The sequence below is a fragment of the Myotis brandtii genome, unplaced genomic scaffold, assembly GCF_000412655.1.
Source record: "Myotis brandtii unplaced genomic scaffold, ASM41265v1 scaffold383, whole genome shotgun sequence".
NCBI classification, from domain to species: domain Eukaryota; kingdom Metazoa; phylum Chordata; class Mammalia; order Chiroptera; family Vespertilionidae; genus Myotis; species Myotis brandtii.
Genome location: NW_005364711.1, coordinates 235,453 through 256,850, shown reverse-complemented (window position 1 = coordinate 256,850; position 21,398 = coordinate 235,453). Strand labels below are relative to the sequence as shown.

The 21,398-nt window shown below is 45.0% G+C and overlaps 1 pseudogene; it reads right to left on the bottom strand.

Annotated features, from left to right (window-relative positions):
- Positions 1-125: 125 nt before the first annotated feature.
- On the bottom strand, positions 126-19,267 carry LOC102251730 (annotated as a pseudogene).
- Positions 19,268-21,398: the final 2,131 nt, after the last annotated feature.

Here is a 21,398-nt window from a genome sequence, read left to right as displayed (position 1 = left end):
GATGCTGCTCTGCCTCTGTATCTATTTCTGCTCATCAGTTTATAATGGTCTTTATTATCCGTAAATGAGTGAGATCAGTGTTTTAATATCAATACCCGCTAGCCAAGGGCCAGCACCTCCCACCTCTATCCCACCCCTTCGCCAGGGCCCTTCCCCGCGGCAGAGGTTTTCCGCGAACCTCCATAGAGAGGTTCTTCCTGCTCCCGGGAAATAGCTTTGCGAATGGCAGTAGAGATAAGCTCTGAGGGGAAGGCGCCGCGGAGGGGAAAGGTTGGGGGCGTTGGGTGGGTGGGAGCCCTGTCTTCCTCTCTCATCTCTGCGGCCAGGAGCTGCCGCGGTTCGTCCGCCTCTCGTGACAAAAGAGCGCCCCCTGCTGCCCGAGCCAGCCGGGTGTCGCGCAGCAGGTCGCCAGGAAGGGCTGTGTCCTGGCAGAGCGGGTCATCCTCGGAGCAGAGGCCCCAGGCCTTGCAGAAGGAGGATGCCATACCTCCGCCTGTGGCGCCCTCTGGAGGGCGGAGCGGGGGCAGTTGTCTGGGCGGCACGTAAGAGTGTGGGATCCGGTTCCCAACCTGGTCCCACAATACACTTCCTGCCAGACCCTGGGCATATATGGTTTAACTTCTGAAGCTTCGGTTTCTTTCTCTTTTTTTTCCTTTTTAATCTTCACCCGAGAATATGTTTATTAATTTGAGAGAGAGAAAAAGAGAGGGAGAGACATTGATGTGAGAGAAACATCCATCCGTTGCTTCCCCTAGAACCCTCAATTAGGCATATGTCCTCACCAGGAATCCAGCCCAAAACCTTTGGGTGTAGGAGACCACGCTCCCACCAACTGAGCCACACTGGCCAGGGCCAAGCTTTCGTTTCTTCATCATTAAAGAGAGATCATTAATAGTATGTATATCACAGAGATGCTTTGAGGAGATAATTCATGTAACGCACAGAGCAAGCTTTCAATAATAATAACTGTTATTATTGATTCAGCTGACACCTCTACAACTAAGTGATGAGAGAATAACTGACAAGATCCCACGGACAAAAGTCAAGGGATTTCTTTTTCCAAAGCATTTTCATCATTAAATGGATCTGATCCAATTCCATGGGCATATTTGAGAGAAACAACTTTGCCTAAAGGGGAAATAGATGCCAGAGACATTCACAGAAACATCAACCACAAGCAATTACTAAGCACATTGATCAATGCTCCAAGCTGTGCAATAAAGAAAAGGGAAAAGAGTTATGTTGGGGGAGGTGCTGGCCTGTATTATCAACTTTTCCTACTTTGCTGGATTATATCCATTAACTACAAACATACTGAAACATCACCAATTAAAAACAACAACAACAAGCCTAGACAGTATGCTCAGTGGTTAAGCATCTACCTATGAACCAGGAGGTCACGATTCAATTCCCGGTCAGGGCACATGCCCGGGTTGCAGGCTCAGTTCCCAGTGGAGGGCGTGCAGGAGACAGCCAGTCAAAGATTCTCTCTCATCACTGATATTTCTATCTCTCTCTCCTTCTTCACTCCTCTCTGAAATTAATAAAAACATACTTTAAAAATGTTTTAATGAAAATGAAATAAAGCCCTAACTGGTTTGGCTCAGTGGATGGAGCGTTGGCCTAGGGACTGAAAGGTCCCAGGTTCGATTCCGGTCAAGGGCATGTACCTTGGTTGTGGGCACATCCCCAGTAGGAGGTGTGCAGGAGGCAGCTGATCGATGTTTCTCTCTCATCGATGTTTCTAACTCTCTATCCCTCTCCCTTCCTCTCTGTAAAAAATCAATAAAATATATTTAAAGAAAATGAAATAAAGACTTTCACAGACGTATGAAAGCTGAGAGAAGTCATCAGCAGCAAACACCAATACAATAAAATCTTGAAGTAGGTCCTTCAGGCAGAATGAAAATTATACCAAAAGAAAATCTGGATTTATACAAAGGAAGGATGAGCCCCAGAAATAGTAAATATGTGGATAAGTAGAAAAGTCTTGTTTTATTAGTACTTAAATTTTATAAAAGCTAATTGATAGTTTAAAGCAAAAATAACAAAAAATAACCATGCATTGTAGAGCTTCTAATATATACAGGAGTAAAATGTATGACAATAATAGCACACAGGCCAGGAGGGGAGAAGTGGGAGCATAGTGTTATAAGGTTCTTACACCATATGTGAAGTGGTGTAATATTTCTTGAAGGCACATTGTGATAAATTAAAGGTGTACATTCCAAATCCTGAATCATCCACTAAAAGAACAAAGCAAAGAGATTTAGCTAATACGTCAATAAAGGTGATACATGAAATAATAAAAAAAGAATACTTATTTAATACAAAAGAAAGCATTAACATAGACATAAAAGACAAAGAATAGATGGCACAAATAGAAAGCAAATAGCAAAATAGTGTATTTAAACCTAACCACGTCATTTAACACCCCCAATTAAAAGGCAGAGATATTTAGATTGGATAGGAAAGCAAGACACAACCAAATGCTTTTTCTAAGGAATCCACTTCAAGTATAAAGAGCAAGTAGGTTAAACTTAAACAGAGGGAAAAGATATACCACGCTAACACTAAGCAAAAGAAAGCAAGAGTTGCTCTAAACTATCAGACAAAGTAGATTTCAGAGCAGGAATATTACCAGGGATAAGAGAAGGGTCATTTCATAATAATAAAGGAGTAAATTCATCAAGAGGACATAATAATCATAAATATTTATACACCTAACAACAGAGTTTCAAAATGCATGAAGCATAATGCCATTATTCACAGCCAACATAATTGGGCACATAGAAAATAAAAAAAGATATCGAGGATGCTTTGGAATTAATAAGTAATTTGCCAAAAGTCACCGGATACAAGGTCAATGTACAATCACACTGTAGTTTGAATTTGCATATCCAGGATGCCATTTTAGGATATTTATTGGCTATTCAGAAATGTTATTTTGCAATGCGCCTGTACAAGTCCTTCGCTCATTTCTGTTGGGTTGTCTGTCTTTTTGCTTTACTGATTTGGAGGCGTTCCTTATATATCCTGCGTATGAGTCCTTTGACAGAGATGCATACGGCAAACAGTTTCTTCCCCTCTCCGCGGGTGCCTCTTCGCCTTGTTCCAGTTGTAAATTTACTACCTCTCTCTGCTTTGCTTTGTGACTCTGGAACTTTGTGACTCAGATAATATTTCTCCTTTGCCAGCTGGCTTGATAATATGCTTTGTCAGTGGAAGATACTGGAGGCTCACTGCAAGGCTGGATGAGAAAGAGGTATTTTTTTTCTTCTGTTGTTCTGTTTTTGCATGGAGCGGCAAATGGAGCTGTGTACAGGGACCCTGGCTGTGTTACCACACAGGTGGGCTGCCCTTGCTGTTCATTGGGGGCGAGGACTCTCCGTCCATTTCCTTTGTCCCCGGAGTAGCAGACAGCGTGGCGGCCATGCCCAGTCCTCAGAGATCTGGATCTCAGCCCTGCAGGGCTCCCCGTCTAACTTTTTAAGCTCCTTCCTTATTCAGTCTTCCCCCAACCCTGGGAAAAGTAAATAGCTCAGCTTCCTGCAGTGTCTACCTTTATTATAACTTAGCATTCTTTTTTTCTTTTTTTACCTTTTTAAATAGTGAATCGCCTTTGTTTATATTATAATGGTTCTTTGTGTTAAATTTCCCTGTTCACTTTATTGGTATAAATTCTGTCCCCTGACTGGATTCTGACTTACACTCTTGTGACTGTGGCCTTTGGTAAGTAAAAGTTCTCGATCCTAACATGCTTCGGCAGCTTGGTGGAGAATCAGTGGGTCTCATACGGATTAGCCTAGTTCCAGGCTTTCTGTTATGTTCCATTGACCTACATGGCTATCTTTACACCAGTCCCACACTGTATGGCTTACTGTGACCATATAGTAAGGTCTTAAAATCGGATCATATAAGTTTTCCAACTTTTTTTTTTCCAAAGTTGTTTTGGCTATTCTAGGACCTTTGAATTTTTACATAAATTTTAGAAACAGCTTGCTCATTTCTATAAAAATGTCTTCTGGGATTTTAATTAGGATTGTGTTGAATCTATAGATCAATCTGGGTTGAACTGACATCTTAACAATACTGAGTCTTCTAATCCAGGAACATTGTGTTGATCCGTTTGGGCTGCCATAACAAGATGCCATAGACTGGATGGCTCAGACAATAGAAGGAGGCTGGGAAGCCCAAGATCAAGGTACCAGCAAGGTAGGTTTCAACCTGGGGCCTTTTCTCTTAGACTGTAAACAGCTGCCATCTCTCTGTGTGCTCACATTTTCTTGTGTGCACACGAGAAAGAAGGAGAGCACACTCCAATGTCTCTTCTCATTTGGACACCAGTCCTATTGGATCAGAGCTCCACCGTGATGAGCTCATTTTATCTTGACTACTTCCTAGGAGACTCCACCTACAAATATAGTCACACTAGGGGGTTAGGGTTTCAACGTATGAATTTTAGGGGGGGACACAACTTAGTCCATAGCAAACATCATCTATCTTCCATTTATTTAGATCTTTATTTCTCTCAACAACTTTTAAAAATTGTTGGTGTCTTGCACCTTTCATCAAATATATCCCTATGTATTTAATATTTTTGATGCTGTTGTAGATGACAGTTTTAAAGATTTCAGTTTCTAATTGTTTGTTGGTAGTATACAGATATACAATTTATTTTTGTACATAATAGACTTTGTATACGGAAACCTTTCAAACTCACTTATTAGTTCTATAATTTTCCTTATGCTTTCCATTTAAAAAAAATCATGTCATCTGTGAACAAAGATGACTTCTTTCTAACTTTCCATCTGTGTGCATGTTTTCCCTTTTGTTTGCTTGCTTTGCCTTTTTGCACCTGCTAGAACCTTCAGTGCAATGTTGAGTAGATGTGGTGAGAGCATTCATCCTTGCCAATCTTAGGGAGAAAATACTCTTAACAATACTGAGATTCACAGTATTGTTAATGCTTAATGTTTCACCATAAAGCATGATCCTGCTATAGGTTTTCCTTAAGTGTGTTTTATCAGGTTCAGGGAGTTCCCTTCTAAGTCATAGTTTGCTGAGTGTATCTATAATAAATAGAGAAATTTTTTTCAACTACATTTTTCTATTGAGATCACCAATGAAGATGTGTGGGCTTTTGAGTTTTCATTATAGGAAGTTTTTTCAGATTATTAATTTAACTTCTTTATTAGAAATAAGTTTATTTGGATTTCCTATTTCTTCTTGAGTCAGTTTTGGTCATTTGTGTCTTAGAAGAAATTAATACATCTCTCTTACGTTGTTGAATTTATTGACATAATTTGTTCCTATTATTTCCTTATTATCATTTTAATGTGTATAGGCTGAATAATGACATTGACTCTTTCATATTTGGTATTGGTGGTTTGTGTCTGCTCACTGTTTTTCTTGATCATTCTAGCTAGAGGTTTATTACTTTTATTTATTATTTTGTAAATGGCTTCTGTTTCCATTAATTTGATCTACCATTTTTTTCCTATTATATTAATTTCTGTACTCATCTTTACAATTTCTCCCTTCTACTTTTTTTTAGTTTATTTTGCTTTTATTTTTCTTCTCAAAGAGGCTTAAGTCCTTCATTTGAAACCTTTCTTATTTCTGTATAAACTGTGTTTTAGTTGCATCTCAGGTTTTCTAATAAGTTGCTTTCATTATCACCCACCTCAAAATATTTGTGATTTCTTCTTTGACCCAAGGATTACCTAATTGCTTAATTACCAAATATTGGGAAGATATTTTTGATACCTCCTATTATTAAAATCTACTTTAATTTTATCATGGTCAGATAACGTACTCTATATTGTGTTAATCCTTTAAATTTATCAATTCTTGTTTTATTGCCCAGTATATGGTCAGTCTTGGTGAAGATCCCTGTGCACTCAAAAAGGTTATCTCTGCCATCGTTCAGGATAGTGTTCTACAATATCAATTAGGTTATCAACTGGATGACAACGTTGCTCCAGTTTCTAGAACTTTGCTGACTGTCTATTTTTCCTATGAACAGTAATGCTGTTCCTTTACAAATCTAAAATATCTCCCCAATATTTATAAATCACTTTGCACACAGATACTTAGCCAGGCTTTCCTTTTGGTAGAACTCAACCTTAAGACAACATCCAAGTACCACTTAAAGCATTACTCCAAGTGATCCCTCCCCACTCTCACCCACACAGCTATCTCCCACCTTCCAAACCCCAAAACACTGATGTGCCCAACTTCAAACAACTGGCCATCCACCTCTGCTTGCACTAAACGGATAATAGGGGTTTTTATTCACCTCACAAAAGCATTCACAACAGGGTTCTCAATATAGGAAACTCCGCTGTGTGTTTAAAATAAAATTACAAAATTTTACCCCAAAAAAATGACCTGGAACAACTTTTCCAGAAATAACGTATCCTATATAAAGTGCCCCATATAGCAACCCAATAGTCCCAGACTTTGAAATCTCTCTCTCTGTGAAAGTGCCTTTCTCCTGGGGCCCCCTGGTAAGTTTCCAACTCTTTTCCTGAGCCCCATGTCATACCCTGAAGGGAGTTGCCATGGTGACGGTGGGAGGGTGACCTCTGAAGTAACTCAGGTTCAGAAGAAAGGGTTTCTGCCAGTGTGGCTAAGAAGCAGGGGGCTGAGATGCAAATGGCATTCCCCTTGGTCAATCGGGCAGATATTTAACTAGTTGAGCCTTGGAGACGTGCAGAAAGTGCTCAAACAACTTCCCATGCAGGGGAGCTGACACTGGGCTCACCCAGCTGCTCGCGAGTAGAAGCCTTAACAATACACCTCGCCCCGAGCCTGGTTCAGACAGCTGCGTGCACCCAAAGAAAAGCTGTCTCGAGGGAAGCAGGTTGGGATTGAATGGCTCTAATTAATTTATTATGGGAGTTCACTGATATAAAGAGAGGGTCACTACATATGTAAATGATGCTATTTTATCCCAGGATCTAAATGCACTTAACCAAGGAAATGAAAACTATCTCACGTTTGTTTAATTAGCTCATTTGAATAGAAGAGAGGCCAGGAGGAACACGTAGGCCTGAGCTCAGGAACCTGCCCACACGGATTATTTCTCAACCCCTTAACACCGAGACCCTGCTGAACTCTTTCTTCAGTACTTTTTTTAAAATGTTATTAATATTTGCAATGACAAAAGTCATTTGTGCTCATTGTAACAAGTCAAACAATGCAGAATTTTTAAGTAACTGTCTTTCCTTCAATTCCAGTCAGTTGAGGTAATCAGTGTTAACATCCTAAAGTACAGATCGCCTTCTATACCTTTTTTCCGATCATTTAAATATATAAACCATTCCCCTTTATGTTTCCCCCTCCCTGTCACAGGCTTTAACATCACTCTTGCTACTTAACATTACATTATGGTATCAGGGGGATTCCTCCCAGTCAAGATACATGGATCAAATTCTTTAATAACTCCATAATATCCTATATAATATTGTTTTATAACATTCTCTAATCGTATAATTTATTCAACATTCCCCTATTGATGGACAATTCTGATTGGATCCAGCTTTTGCTAATATAAATAGGGCCAATCTTATAAGAATATATATTATTATATATACAATATTATATATCTAATTGTGTGTATATATATAGTATATGTGCTATACTGATGTTGTTATTTCTACAGGATACATTCTCAAAATTGGAATCAAAGGATGTGTTCATTTTTACTTCTAACAGTCACCTTGAAATTACTTTCCCAAAAGGGTTTAGCAATTCACAAACTTATCAGCAATGTGTGACAGGCCCTGTTTACCCACCCACTTGACAACACACTTATCCATTTTTAATTTTTGCCAATCTGATGAGTGAAAATGGTATTAATTGTTGTTTGATTTCTCATTTCCCTGACTGCAGGTAGAGTTGAGTGTCTTTTCATATGCTTATCAGCCATTTGTATTCTCTCATCTGTAAAATGCTTGTTCATATCCTTTGTCCATTTTTTTTAAGTTTTGTCTTTTCCTTATCAGGTTATACATTAAGGATATTAATTATTGTCTGTCATAGGTAGTATCATTAGTCTTTTGACTTAGTGGGACTTGGTCATTTTTATCCTTTCCCTATCAGTTTCACTTGTGAATGTCAGCTTTCACTGTTTTTTTCCAAGTTCATGGGCAAAGGTGTGGGACTAAGAAAAAGCACCCAGTGACTGTCAAACAGAAAAGAGATTCTGTCCTATTCGTGCTGGGAAGCCAGGAAAATGAAATTGGGCAGCATTTAGCATCTATAATACTCTCGTCTGATAGAGAAAGAGGTAGTAGCTTTTCCAGAATTCAATTTATTTTTTCTGCTTTACATGCTCCACCTCCTCTTGGCATAGAACCCTTCTCCACATCCCTTTATCTAACTCACTCCTACTCATTCTTCAAAACTCAGCTCAAACATCACTTCCTCTGAAAGCCTTCCTTGATCCACCCACAGGCTGACCTAGAAGACTTCCTATTCTAGCCTTGTCTTGTCATATCATAAGCCACGGTTTGCCTGTCAGACTCCCCCTCTAGCTGAGGGTTTCTTTTTAACAGGACTCACTTCAGAGCACATGTCCATTCCCTGGGATGAGAGTGCTCCATTTATCCAAAGAATGGCTGGAACAATTTAGCAGACTTTTCTTTGTCACCACCATTCCAGGCGCTATGGGGGTGAAAGAAGATTTATAGCACATGATCCCTGATGTCAGAGTGATTAAAAACCAGAGACATAAGAACACACTAAAGTTAAAACAATAGCGCACGAGAGCAACTACTAAGCACAGGGCAGTAGACCGTTGTGTAACTGAGAATATAAGTGTGATAGAAGTCCCAGGGGAGGGGCTCAGGGGAGAATCATGGGGAACATGGGACTTGATCTTGATGTTGATGGGTGGGTGGGGTTTGGGCAGGGAGTAAGAGGAAACAAGGGCAGCCAGGTAGGGGCAGCAATGGGCAAAGGTGTGGGACTGGAAAAGAGAGGATGGTGGTTATGGAACAGCGGGAGGCTAAACTGACCACAGCAGAGAGTTGGTGTTGGGAGGAGGAGGGAAACGGAGTGAAACAACATCTAGCTTCCCAGCGAGGAATTTCTGGATTGTTATGAATTCGCGTGCTGCCTCCCCAGATCTTGCAGGCTGGTCGTGGCACGCTGCCATACACTCCAAAGATGTGTTCACATGTCTGTCTCACTAAACGGTAAGCTCCTGGTCTGGAGTGTGGTTTGCAGAATAATGCCCCGCCATCACCAAAAGATGCCCGTGTCCTGATCCCCCGAACCTGTGTGTTGCATTACATGGCAAAGGAGAATTAAGGTTGCTGACCAACCTTAAAATAGGGCGATCATCCTCCATAATCCGGGTGAGCCCAATGCCATCGCATGGGTCCCTAACAGTGGAACAGGGAGACAGGAGAGGAGAGGCAGAGAGAGCTGTGACTACAAAAGAAGGTCAGAGAGATGCACTGTGAGAAGGATTCGGCTTTAAAGATGGAGGAAGGAGGCAACAAGCCAAGGAATGCGCGCAGGCTCTCGATGCTGGAAAAGGCAAGGAAACAGTTTCTCCCCTAGAGCTTCCAGAAAGGAACACAGCCCTGCTGATATATTGATTTTAGCCCAGTCAGACCCATTCCAGACTTCTGACCTGAGAACTATATGATGATAAATATGTATTGTTTAAGCCACTAAACTGGAGGTAAATTTGTTACAGCAGAAATAAGAAACTAGCCCAGGAGGGACCGTCTCGTCTGTATTTATATACACACATAAGCTAGCTCCATCGTTTATGGTTCAATAAGTGCTTACTTCGTGAAACTGCATCAAGAATGCCTCGTGACCCAGCTCCCCTCCCAGAAAACACAAAGCAAACTCTATCAACACCCCTGGGCCTAGAGCCACGCGCTCCAAGTCACTTCGCTCTCAGCACAGGTTTTGCTTTTGTGATGATAAATAACACCAACGCAAACATCTTTCTTCTGTTCTTGAAGCAATTTGCTTATCTTCAGCGAAATTCCTGGGTCAGAGGCGATGGGCATTTTTCATGGCTCTTGCCCCATTTTGCCAACCTAACTTTCCCGAGAGTTCAAGCTCATTTACACGCTCACTTGGAACCAAGCACCACCCTCTCCCCCAACCGAGCCCAGCAGGCCTCGTGCACGCCCCCCACACCTGCACATGAACCTCTACCCTGCTCTGCTATCAACTATATCAGTTCTGGCCCCTGAGACTCAGCGGGGGCCTCCCACAAGGATCAGGGATCCTGACCATTTTGCTACGGGGGCCTTCGTGGTGGCAAGAACGACTTCTCCCCAGTCATGAGGAACATTCCTGAGGGAGAATGCTGGTCCCGGAGGAAGGAACCTCACACATCCCTAGTTTATTTTTAGTCAGCAATGACAATGAGAGATTTCTAAAAAAGAAAAAAGGAGTTACAAGAAATGATCTGCCTGTGTTCAGGAAGCTGGTAATTTTCCAGTGTCCCCAGATAGGTAGCCTGGGAATTAGAGCTGACTGACCCCGAGGGAAACGCTGCTTGATTTAAAGGCCTGGTTCTTTCTTCCCTTTGCAGTCTAGTGGTTATTGTTTGGGGTTTTGTTTTTGTTTTTAACGAGTCTTTTGTGGACTCTGCCACTAAGAGCATCATGGAAGCCAGAGCAGGATTAGTCATTTTTGCACCTGCTTCCAGCCCGCAGGACAGAGACAGACCTACAGACTGCATCTTCCCTTAGGAATGACTCTCTCCCCCTTTCGGGGAAGGAAAAAAAAATCCCTTTGCTTGCCTCTGCTTCCTCACTCACAAAAGTCATATTGATCTTGAGTGCGGGGAATATTCACGCACAGGGAGGTGGGGAGGTGGCTAAAGGTAGGAGGGGGCTCACAGAGCCTCCCAAAGACTTTGGAATCAGAGGCTCCTGGCAAAGTGGGCCGTTCCTGTCCCAGTCTCTCTAATATGGGCAGGCATGGTGGCTCTTCCCTCCCTTTTCCCTCCCCCCACCCCGATCACAGATGTGTCCATGTGAAACAGGGCCCTGAGCAATGTCCTACTGCACAGGGGCACACTCTGGGATTCGGTTTTGCTTGTTCCGATGGGGAAAGCTTTGGAGATCTTCACTGCAGTCCTGGCTTCTTCCCAGACTTCCCTGGTGACTGTGGGCCTCAGTCCCCAGGTCCTCGGGTTCCCTCTCGGTGAAACGGCCAAACAGTCCTGCTTCCCGGGGAGTGAATGCGCCGTGTGCCTCAGGAGAAAAGAGCAACAAATATTTATGATTCCATCACTGAGGTGGCAGCTGAAACAGCTGAGAGAGCAAAGCCTGACCCAGGCAGGGCCCGGACCCTCCACGGGGCCTGCTTCCCGCCGCCTCCCACTCACACCCCGACAGAGCAGAGCTGACCCCCGCCTCCCGGTGGGGTCCCAGGCGACTCCCCAGCCCGTGGATTTTCTTTGGCACTTTGAGGCTCCCCCAGGAGGCTTCCTGAGACCGCAGCGGGAAATGAGGAACATATTTTTAAATCAGAAGGGGAAGCAATGTCTTTGTGTCAGCTAAGTGGCTCGGAGCCAGGGCCGAGAGACTGTGGCGCATTGCTCCTCGCAGACAGCAGGTGCTCCTCTAGATGTGGTTATGGCAACAAAATAAATGACGGATAATTGCTTTTGTGACAACTTGCCAATTAAATTAGACTCAGCAGAATAACATAATGACAATTTGTTATGCTCCGGTGGGCACTAACATACCAATCATAATTAAATGCTATGACTGAAATAGAATACGGCTCAACGCAGGAATATATAACCCCAATTCCCTCTCCGTGAAACATAAGTTGAGGCTTGATTTTAATTTCGGGAAGATAATGGCATTAGTGCACATCCAAGTGGGTTTGTGGAGAAGCCTGTGGCGAGGGGAGGTGGGTCTGAGTGGGAAGGCTAGGCCTGCGAGGAAGTGCCCTGGGGGGCTGAACTCCAAGGTCACGAGGGAGATTTGAGGAGCCCCCATAGTGAAGACAGCGCTCCATGGGCTGTGCCTGGTCCTGTCAGCCCAGCGGGGAGGGCAAGGAGGAGGCCTTTGTCAATGGCTTCTGTAGTAGCATGGCCTGTGCTGTGGCAACTCAAAGGTCCCCACACCAGAATGTCCCAGGGGCACGATCTTGAAGGAGAAACCTGAGCTTGCACTTCATGATCAAGGGGCGTTGAAGACCTACTTCGTGCCAAGCATGTACTTGGTACTCTGCATCCATAAGGCACTTTCTCTTCACAGCTCTTAACTAAAGTGAGGAACCAGCCTCAAAGATAAGGGACCCACTGAACATCACAGTCATTTCAAATCCAGATTGTCTGCCTTCAAGGCCCTTTCCACCACGCTCTTCTCCCCACACACCTGCTGGCTGCATGACGCAGTTGTGTCAATAAACATAGGGGAAGGGAATGGAGAGAAGAGCAGAAGCAGGCATACTAGAGCTAAAATGCCCAGTCCACACCCAGCCTCCTGGTCACAGCTGATTGGCCAGGAGGGAACAGCTGGCCCAACACAGGCCAATCAGATTCTCCCTCTGGGAATTTTGCCAGTGAGCTACTTCATTTCCTTACAATGGTCATAAACGTGCACATCTGTCTCAGTCCATTTGAGCTGAATGACCTGGCAGGCTCGATGGAATCAGAGGTATCTGTGGTGGGAAAAGACACAACATGGAGTTTCTGGCAAGGCCCAGAAAGAGAATATTCTCGATCCCTATGGTTCTGAAGCCAGGCTTAACATCTGCAGGAAAAACTACACACCAGTTGAAAAGCAGCTCCCAGATGCTGCAGGACCCTGGTGCAGATGAAGTTTCTGACCAGGTGATACCAAGTGGCCAGGCAACCAGAGCTGCCCATCATGAGCTGGTTTTTGTCAGATCTACCCAGTGACAAGGGCAGGCAGGACCAGCGGAGATCCGTCATAAGATGCGGGTGGTACGTTCAAGATCAGCACAAGTGAGCTGCCAGAACAGTTAGCCCCGATGCCCATGTCACACTCCAGTGTTACCCCAGCCCTCTCCTCACACCTATGGCTGCATGAGGGGTCCCTTGAGGCCAGCTGACCGAGGAGGAGAAAATCCGAGACAAGTTCATAAGGAGTCAGCTCAGTGCATGTCAGTGTGAGCAATGGCTGCTGGTACTCGGAGACAGGGAAGAACACATTTGGCACCCAGATGATCCAGTGGGGGCATTTCTTGGTGTTTTCATACCCAGTTTTAACAATACATGGACAAGTATAGCAGCCAAGGCCTGAAAAGTACATGGTAGCCAAAGGTCAGAAGCCTCAGGAATGAGAGTCCGGGTCATCCCACCAAAAAGCCACTTAGACCAGAAGAAACACTAGCCCAGGGTAAGAAGAATCTAGTTCAAGTGATGGGGAAGGGGCATATTGATTATCAGAGTCTTGAGATCAGGAGCCGTAGTTTGTCCCACTAGCCCGTCTCTTACCAATTTCCCTAGAAAACAATCCACAATCCTAGAGAAGCCAGTAGAGAGGGGGCAAGCTTACTATGAGAAGCAAGTGAATCTGAGCAGCTCAGAGGCTGGTCTATCATGGATACTGTCTGCCAAGCTCCTACTCTTCAGGGCCACTCACCAGTCCCCCAGCTGCTGAGAATATCAGCTGCTGTTGGCTCAGGGCTTCATCCCTCACTGGACATCGCTTTAACCAAGATACATCCCCTCCCAGGGAGGGCTCTGGCTGATGGGGGGATGCAAAGGCCCAGCTCACATACCTTGGGACAACTATGAAGGGCCATCCCACTTGCAGAGCTCCCTGCACAATTAGCTGAGGTCTCTATGGCAACCGCATTAGGGAACATCTTCTCTCTCCGCCTAGTCCTACTTTCCTTGCCCCCTTCCACTCCTAATTAAAGTTTTGCATGCAGCTCTCCATCTCAGAGTCTTTTCCAGGGACCCAACCTGGAAAGGCATCCCCCAAGCTCAGGCAGGGATCCTGAGAAACTCAAATGATGCTGACTCGGTTCCTTGACGCAAGGAACCCCAACAATTGAACAGCAACCTACCAATCATCAGTAAAGCCTTTTATTGATCTACTAGAGGCCCGATGCATGAAATTCGTGCAAGGAGCTCGGCCCTCACAGCCCCAGCTTTGTCCAGACGGTTGTTCTGCTGTTTGGTCTAATTAGCATATTAGCTCTTTATTATATAGGATCTTCAGTTTGGTTGTTTTCAACCTGTCCCTTCTCACCAGGGTTCAAGAAAATTACCCAAGGAAAAAGGAATGCAGCCTGAACCACACTTCATTGGTGACTTCCACTCATGCGCCCTTTTTCCTCACTTGAAATCATCTGACTTGGGAAATTTTTAAATAATAGCAAGACAAGGACAAATCCAGGGACCTCTACTAAGGGAGCATGGCCAAGCTCGTCCTTCAAAAAGGAAAGGAAGAGAGATTAGCATTTATGATGTCTACAGGGGCTCAGCGTTGCACAGGAATATTTTTAGCAGATGACAGAGAAAAATGCAGGAAACAGGCTGATTGATTGACAGACAGCCCAATTTGTAATCTGGACATCTTTAATAAAGTCTGCAATGCAGGATTATCAATCTTTTCTCACCTCGATTTCTACCCTTCACAAGGAGATGGCCTTGATTTTGGAGGCCGAAATAAGTGGCTTCTTTACCCAAAGGCTTGCTGTATATGGCCGAGCCCCAGCAGCCTGGGGTCAGTCCTTAGGAACCAAGTCTCATCAACTTTTCGCGAGAAGAGAGTTTTTCTGACTAGTTACACACAGGGAATCAAGCTCTTTACATAAAGCCTTCCTGTATTTTAATGCAAGCAAATGCAGATGCCAACTTCATCTGGATGCTATAATGCTGCTCCAAGAAGCTAAAGTCACAATAAGCAAGTTTCATGTGTCAGCCGAATGCAGAGCTCTCTCTATCCAGGATCTCTGTTGACTCGGACAACCCCTTGAAGCAAGTGCAGTGCTATTCTTTTTTTAAATATATTTTTATTGATTTCAGAGAGGAAGGGAGAGGGAGACAGAAACATCAACGATGAGAGAGCATCATTGATCAGCTGCCTCCTGCACACCCCCCACTGGGGATTGAGCCCGCAACCCAGGCATGTGCACTTGACTGGAATCAAACCTGGGACCCTTCAGTCTGCAGGCTGACACTCCATCCTGAGCCAAATCAGCCAGGGCATGCAGTGCTATTCTTATTCCCATTCTGCAGATGAGCAAATTGAGGCTCTGAGAAGTTACATGATTTGCCTGAGATTACAAAATGTTGTAAGTGTTGGAGCTCAAACCCCAACCCGGTCTGTCTGAGGGAGAGAGCCTGTTTTTAACTAAGACATTATACTCCGGTATCCTAAAGATTTTTAACAATGTCATCTATACATCATAGCATCATAACCCCTTATATTTCAGATTTTAAGACTTACATAATAAACTTAATGTTTTCTATGATAATTTTTAAATGGGAGGCTGTATACCACCCACTTTTGCAGGATAGGGGTGTGGTATATTGCCTGTTGTCTATTTTTAAGATCTTTTAGTCACTTTGTCTAAAAGTATTTCTTACTTCCATGTTAATAAAATTCAAATTATCCTATATAATAAAAGGTACTATGCAAATAGACTGAGTGGCAGAACAACCAAACAAAGTGTAATATGCTAATGATGTGCTAAGGCTGCTCAACCACTTGCTATGATGTGCACTGACCACCAGGGGGCAGACAGTCAACTGGTCGACCAGTCGCCATGACGTGCACTCACCAGGGGGGGGCAGATGCTCCAACCAGTAGGTTAGCTTGCTGCTGGGGTCTGGCTGATCGGGACTGGGCGAGATGGGCCAGACATGCCCTGGAGCCCTCCCAAGGTCCCTCCCCAGCCTGATCATGCACCAGTGGGGTCCCTCAGCCTGGCCTGCACCCTCTCACAATCTGGGACCCCATGGGGGATGTCGAAGAGCCAGTTTCAGCCCGATCCTGCAGGCCACTCCCCTTGGAAGGGCTCCAGATGCAGGGCTTATGGCTGGCAAGTGCTGCTGCAGCAGCAGGAGCCTCTCCCGATTGCGACTGACTGGGTACAAGCCCACAGCAGGCCCAGTGGGGCTGGGATAAGCGGGAGTGGCAGGTAGGAGCTGTAGGCAGCCTTTGACTACAGGGTTTAGCCCAATCCCTGCAGGCCACACAGAGTGACCCCTCCCGTGCACGAATTCATGCACTGGGCCTCTAGTAATTTTATAAACTCACAAATAAAAGCCAAAAGGAAATTCTATGACTGACATGCTTTGTTGAAAATAAACATATTGCAGCTAGAACAATGTCTTTTCTAGCTTGCCTAACACCAAGACAAGTGAGATTTCCACATGCAATTCTGCTGCCCAGAATTTCTCTCTTCTTTTGGGAAGAGGAGGGTGGGCTGGAAGGGGAGAACAGTGGCTAGATAGCAGCATATTTATCCTGTAACAGCTTCTTTTTAAAAAATATATCTTTTTATTGATTTCAGAGAAGAAGGCAGAGGGAGAGAGAGATAGAAACATCAATGATGAGAGAGAATCATTGATCGGCTGCCTCCTGCACGCCCCACACTGGGGTATAGCTGACAACCCGGGCATGTGCCCTTGACCGGGAATCGTACCGTGACATCCAGGTTCATAGGTCAATGCTCAACCACTGAGCCACGCCAACCAAGCTGGTCTTTGCCACTTTTGCTCATGTTCCCAGAGAGCCTGTTCTAGGGCAGGGCACACAGGAGATGCTGATGGATAAACAGGCACCCCTAAATGCCTGACTTCATGAAGTCTCCCTTTTAATGTCCACCGATGTCCTTCTGAGTTCAGGAGCTGACTCAGGCCTGGCCTATATGAAGAGCAGTTAACTTGTACTTCTGCATTCCCATTCAGCTCCCCTCTCCATGCCCACTTGGGTGGAAGAAGGCAGGCAGGGGCTACAGCAGCTCACAGACCCCAGGAAGGTTGAATGTGAAGTGCACTTTACTAGGCCCCTGGGTCTTCCAATGCTGTCCTCACAGAGCCTGAGGCACCCTCTCCCAACACGTCCAGCTGCACAGGAAGTGGGGTGGGTAGAGGGAATACACAGAGTGGTTCATTCTCCTGCTCCAAAGGATCTTGGGTAATGCTGGGCCAGAGCTGCTTGCCTCTCCCCCTGCAGCCCCATCCCACCCCCAGTTTTTTTTTTACTTTGAATTTATATTAGTTCACACAAACACTCCATCCATGCTTTTGTTCTGGCCCTCCAGTCCAGTTTAAGAACCCATTGTGGCCCTCGAGTCAAAAAGATCCCACCCCCAGCAGCTAGACCCTCATCAGGGTAGAGAAAAGGGTTGCCTGGGCCTTCAGCACAGGAAACTAGCTTTATACCAGCCACCTGTTCCTGCTTAAAGTGAGGCAATGGGCCACGTGCAAACCTCTACCAAGAGCAGCTGTGTAGGAGAAGGGAGCGCAGTCTGCTCTTGTCGGGGCAGAGCATGGCAGACCCTGGGAGCCAGGCTGGCCTTTTCCTCGGGCCCAGAGAGCTGGTGATGGAAGTGGTGAGTACTGGATGGCCAGGGAGGGCAGCTGGTCCAGTGGGTGCCCCCTCCGCCTCAACCATGGGTCAGGGCACCAGTCCCGCTCAGCTGGTTCTCCGTAGGGGCGGCCTAGGAGCCTGAAGACATCCTTCTCAGTGCGGGTGGGAAGCACTCGGCCAGGCCCCACCTTGAGACCTCAGCTGTCCCACACCTCAGCTGTGCTGAGGGCAAGCTCATGCCCTTGGTCTGGCCAGAGCCCGCATGGAGCAGGTTGAAGTGGGCAGAGCCGGTGAAGTAGAGCAGGGCGCATACAAACTCACTGTAGGGGACAATGATGGTCCAGTCGTCGGTGCCGTACCAGGAATAACCCAGCCCTGGTCCTGGGAGCTGGCACACGCCCAGGTGCTTCTGCTGCTGACTATTTTCCTCCTGGCTCACCAAGTCATCAGTGAGGAGCCCTCGCTGCCACAGGCTATCCAGGAAGCCCTGGTGAGACCGGCCATCCGGGTGAGTGACCGCACGTCCACATCACCACAGGTTGCTTTTCCCCATCAGTAGGAACGCCACACACAACGGCCCAGGGTTGAAGGCCTGAGCTGATTCCCGGACTTGTCTGCTCAATCTCGGTAGCCTCCTCCCTGGACATGCGTTCCAGAAAGTCTTGGTAATGCTTCAGGCCCATGGCCTGCTGGGTAGTCGGGGAGGCCTGGTTGCGGATATTTTCTAAGCTCCGGAAAGCTGGACAGTTTGGGTTCCAGCTCCCCAAATATTAGAGAAGAGTTCGCAGACAGGCATGTTGTCACTGATGTGGTCCAGCTTCCACAGATGTCCACTTTCTAGGGTCGCTACAGTCTTCTCGGCCATCCGTTTCCCAATCCCAGGGACACTCTAGGCTTCCTGGTAGGAGGTGACAGGCTTGTAGAAGCTCCTACGGGCATCGGTGGCCTTGGCATAGCCACGGGCCCTCCACTCGTCTCCCTGAACGTTGTAGGCTTTGGCCAGCACTTCCAGCTTTTCTGTGATGTGGCTGTTGTGGTTGGTCACCTTCTGCCTCGAAGGCTGTGCACAGACCCACTTATCCAGACCCTCAGGGGCTGGGCCAGGCTCACTATCTCCCTCAGGGGGGATGGGGTAGTGGCCACTGATCAGGGCTTCCAAATCAGCTGCGCTAACTTGGGTCTCTTTCCCTTCACTGGTTTCATCATCAGAGCCAGCTGGGGCTTGGGTGTTTGGAGCTTCTTCTGTCCTCTAGGGAGGAGATACAGGTCTAGTGGGAGTAGGTTGTCCTGAGCAGAGCGGCACAGGCTCCAGTTGAAGAGCCCTGGTCTGCCTTACTGAGCTGTGGTTGGTTCAGGTACCTGTTGGGTATGAAGATGCTGAATCCTGGTGTGTCCACTAGCCTTCTCTCCTGCAGGCACAAGCTCAGCCAGGTGAGCACCTGAGGGCAGTCTAAGGGGGCAGAGGGCTCGCTCACAGTCCAGGCCATCATTCACCACCATGTGAGTGACCCCTGGGGCCTGAGCAGAGTCTATTTGGCCACCATGTTGGACAATCTGCTTCTCAAAGAGTTCTGCCTGGGCTCGCCCAATGACAGTGGGCACAACATGGGCCCTCAGGGAACTCAGCCTCTCTTGCCTCTTCTCTGTCTTCCCTCTTGGGAATCTCTGCAAGTGCTTTTAATGATGGATTGGCATGGATTTTCTTCTGTTTGGGAAATGCCTTCAAGATGCCCCTGGGGTCCATGGAGGTATGGCTGGATCCCAGGCTTTTTAGCAGGGGAGCCAATGAGAGCGGATGAAGAACAGCTTCTTTTTTATTGTTTTCTGTTCTCTGCAGATAGCTTCAAGCTTTTTTTTTTTTTTCAAATTTAAACATAATAAGAAAGAAATGCCATTTATTGTTTGTGGTCTGATGGTTTCAATATCTAAAGTCTCTGTAGATCCCGTTCTGTTGCCTGCTTTTGCTGGTTTTCACGCCTGGAGTGGGTTTCCTTGTGTGCCTGGTTATTGTTGACTATCATCCAGGTGTTTTTTGTTTTGTTTTGTTTTGTTTCTGTTCCAATAGCACTTTATACACTTGGAAATTTGAATTGTATATAATTTTCACTTGACATAAAATACTATTCTTCTTCTAATAGCATTTCAAAAATTTCAAAATCTAAAAATCATTCTGAATTTATGGGCCTTACAAAAACAAGTGACCCTGCAGATTCAACACAATACCTATCTAAATTCCAATTACTGTTTTTTCAGAAATTGAAAAGCTGATTCTAATTTCATATGGAAATTCAAGGGCCCCAAAATATCTATAAAATAAATCTTGAAAACAACAAAGTTAAAGAACTCGCGTTTTTTAATTTCAAAACTTACTAGGAAGTTACAAGACTTTTTTTATTTTTCATTTTTTGTAATGTGCTTGTCTGTCCTTCTGCCAAACAAGATTGTGTGGTATTGTCATAAGGACAAACACATTGCAAAAAAGAAAACTAAAGACCACTATCCCTCATGAATATAGGTGGAAGAAACATTTAAGAATAATGGCAAAGATAATTAAACATTGTACGAAAAGACTTAGCCACCATGACCAAGAGAGGTTTATTATAGGAGTGTAAGACTGGTTCAATATTTTAAAAATTATCAATATAATTTTTCATATTAACAAAATAAAGAAAAATCAGAGGATAACACCAACTGACACAAAAAAGTGATAAAATTCAACACCTATTCATGATTTTAAAAAACACTCTCAGAAAAATAGAAGGAAACCTCCTCAACTTGTAAAAGAGTATCTACAAAATACTTCCATCTAACATTATGCTTAATGGCAGAAGACTGAATGCTTTCTCTATAAAATGCGGACCATTATTCTAATGGCTAATGACTTTAAACATTTTTTCATTTACTTTTTTGCCATCTGCATATATCCTTTTTAATGAATTGTTCAAGTCTCTTGTGCATTTTCAAGTTGGGTTGTTTTCTTACTGTTGTGTTTTGAAAGTCCTTTACATATTCTGGATATAAATCCTTTGTTCAATATGTTATTTAAAAATATTTGCCCCAAGTCTGCTGCACACGTCTCAGAACAGTGCCCATGTCCAGGACCAAGAGGTGGGAGGACAGAGAGAGAAAAAACATTGGAAACTTGTACCCCCTCTTGAGATCACAGCTCCTCTGATTAAAAAGGAAGTCTCCCTGCCTTAGAGATTTATTTATTTTATTTATAGGAATAATCTGAGGCCTAATGTGAAAGCACCTGTGCTCAGAGATCTGCTTCCCTAATGGAGCCATACCAGCCTGGGCCCACCCTAACCCAAGTCCAAAGCCTGCTGTTTCCTGCACCAGGACAGGCTGGGTCATCAGAACCTGGGCTGTAATTCTGCATGAAGGCTGCTCCACTTCCAGGCCACCCTCTTCTGAGGATGTAGCCCCGGGGCCCCAACTGACTGTAGCGAGGACCTCCCTCCCTGGGCTGGCTCCTGGCTTCCATTCTGCCTCCTCTTCCCAGCGGGGCGGAACAGCGTGGGATCAGTAGCCCTCGGGGCAAAAGCAGCCTCTGCTCATTCCCCTCTCTGGTTCCTATTCCTTCGCCTGTTGACCTAGTCATTTCTTACTGTCTTGTCAGCAATTTCATACTATTTTAGAAGATTTAAAAAAATATTTTATGCAGCTTTTATAGTTGTTTCCAGTAGGAGAGTTGGTTCAAAGAGTTTAGCCTGTCATTGCTAAGAAGTCTCATCCTACAAGTTTCTCAAGAAATAATCGACTCAGACCAAATTTGGGAGCCTACTAATACTTGAAGTTTGATTTATGTGTCTTAAGACAAAATAATAGATTTTTCATCAAACATATCTTTAACTGTGCACACTGAGGTCTGCAGTC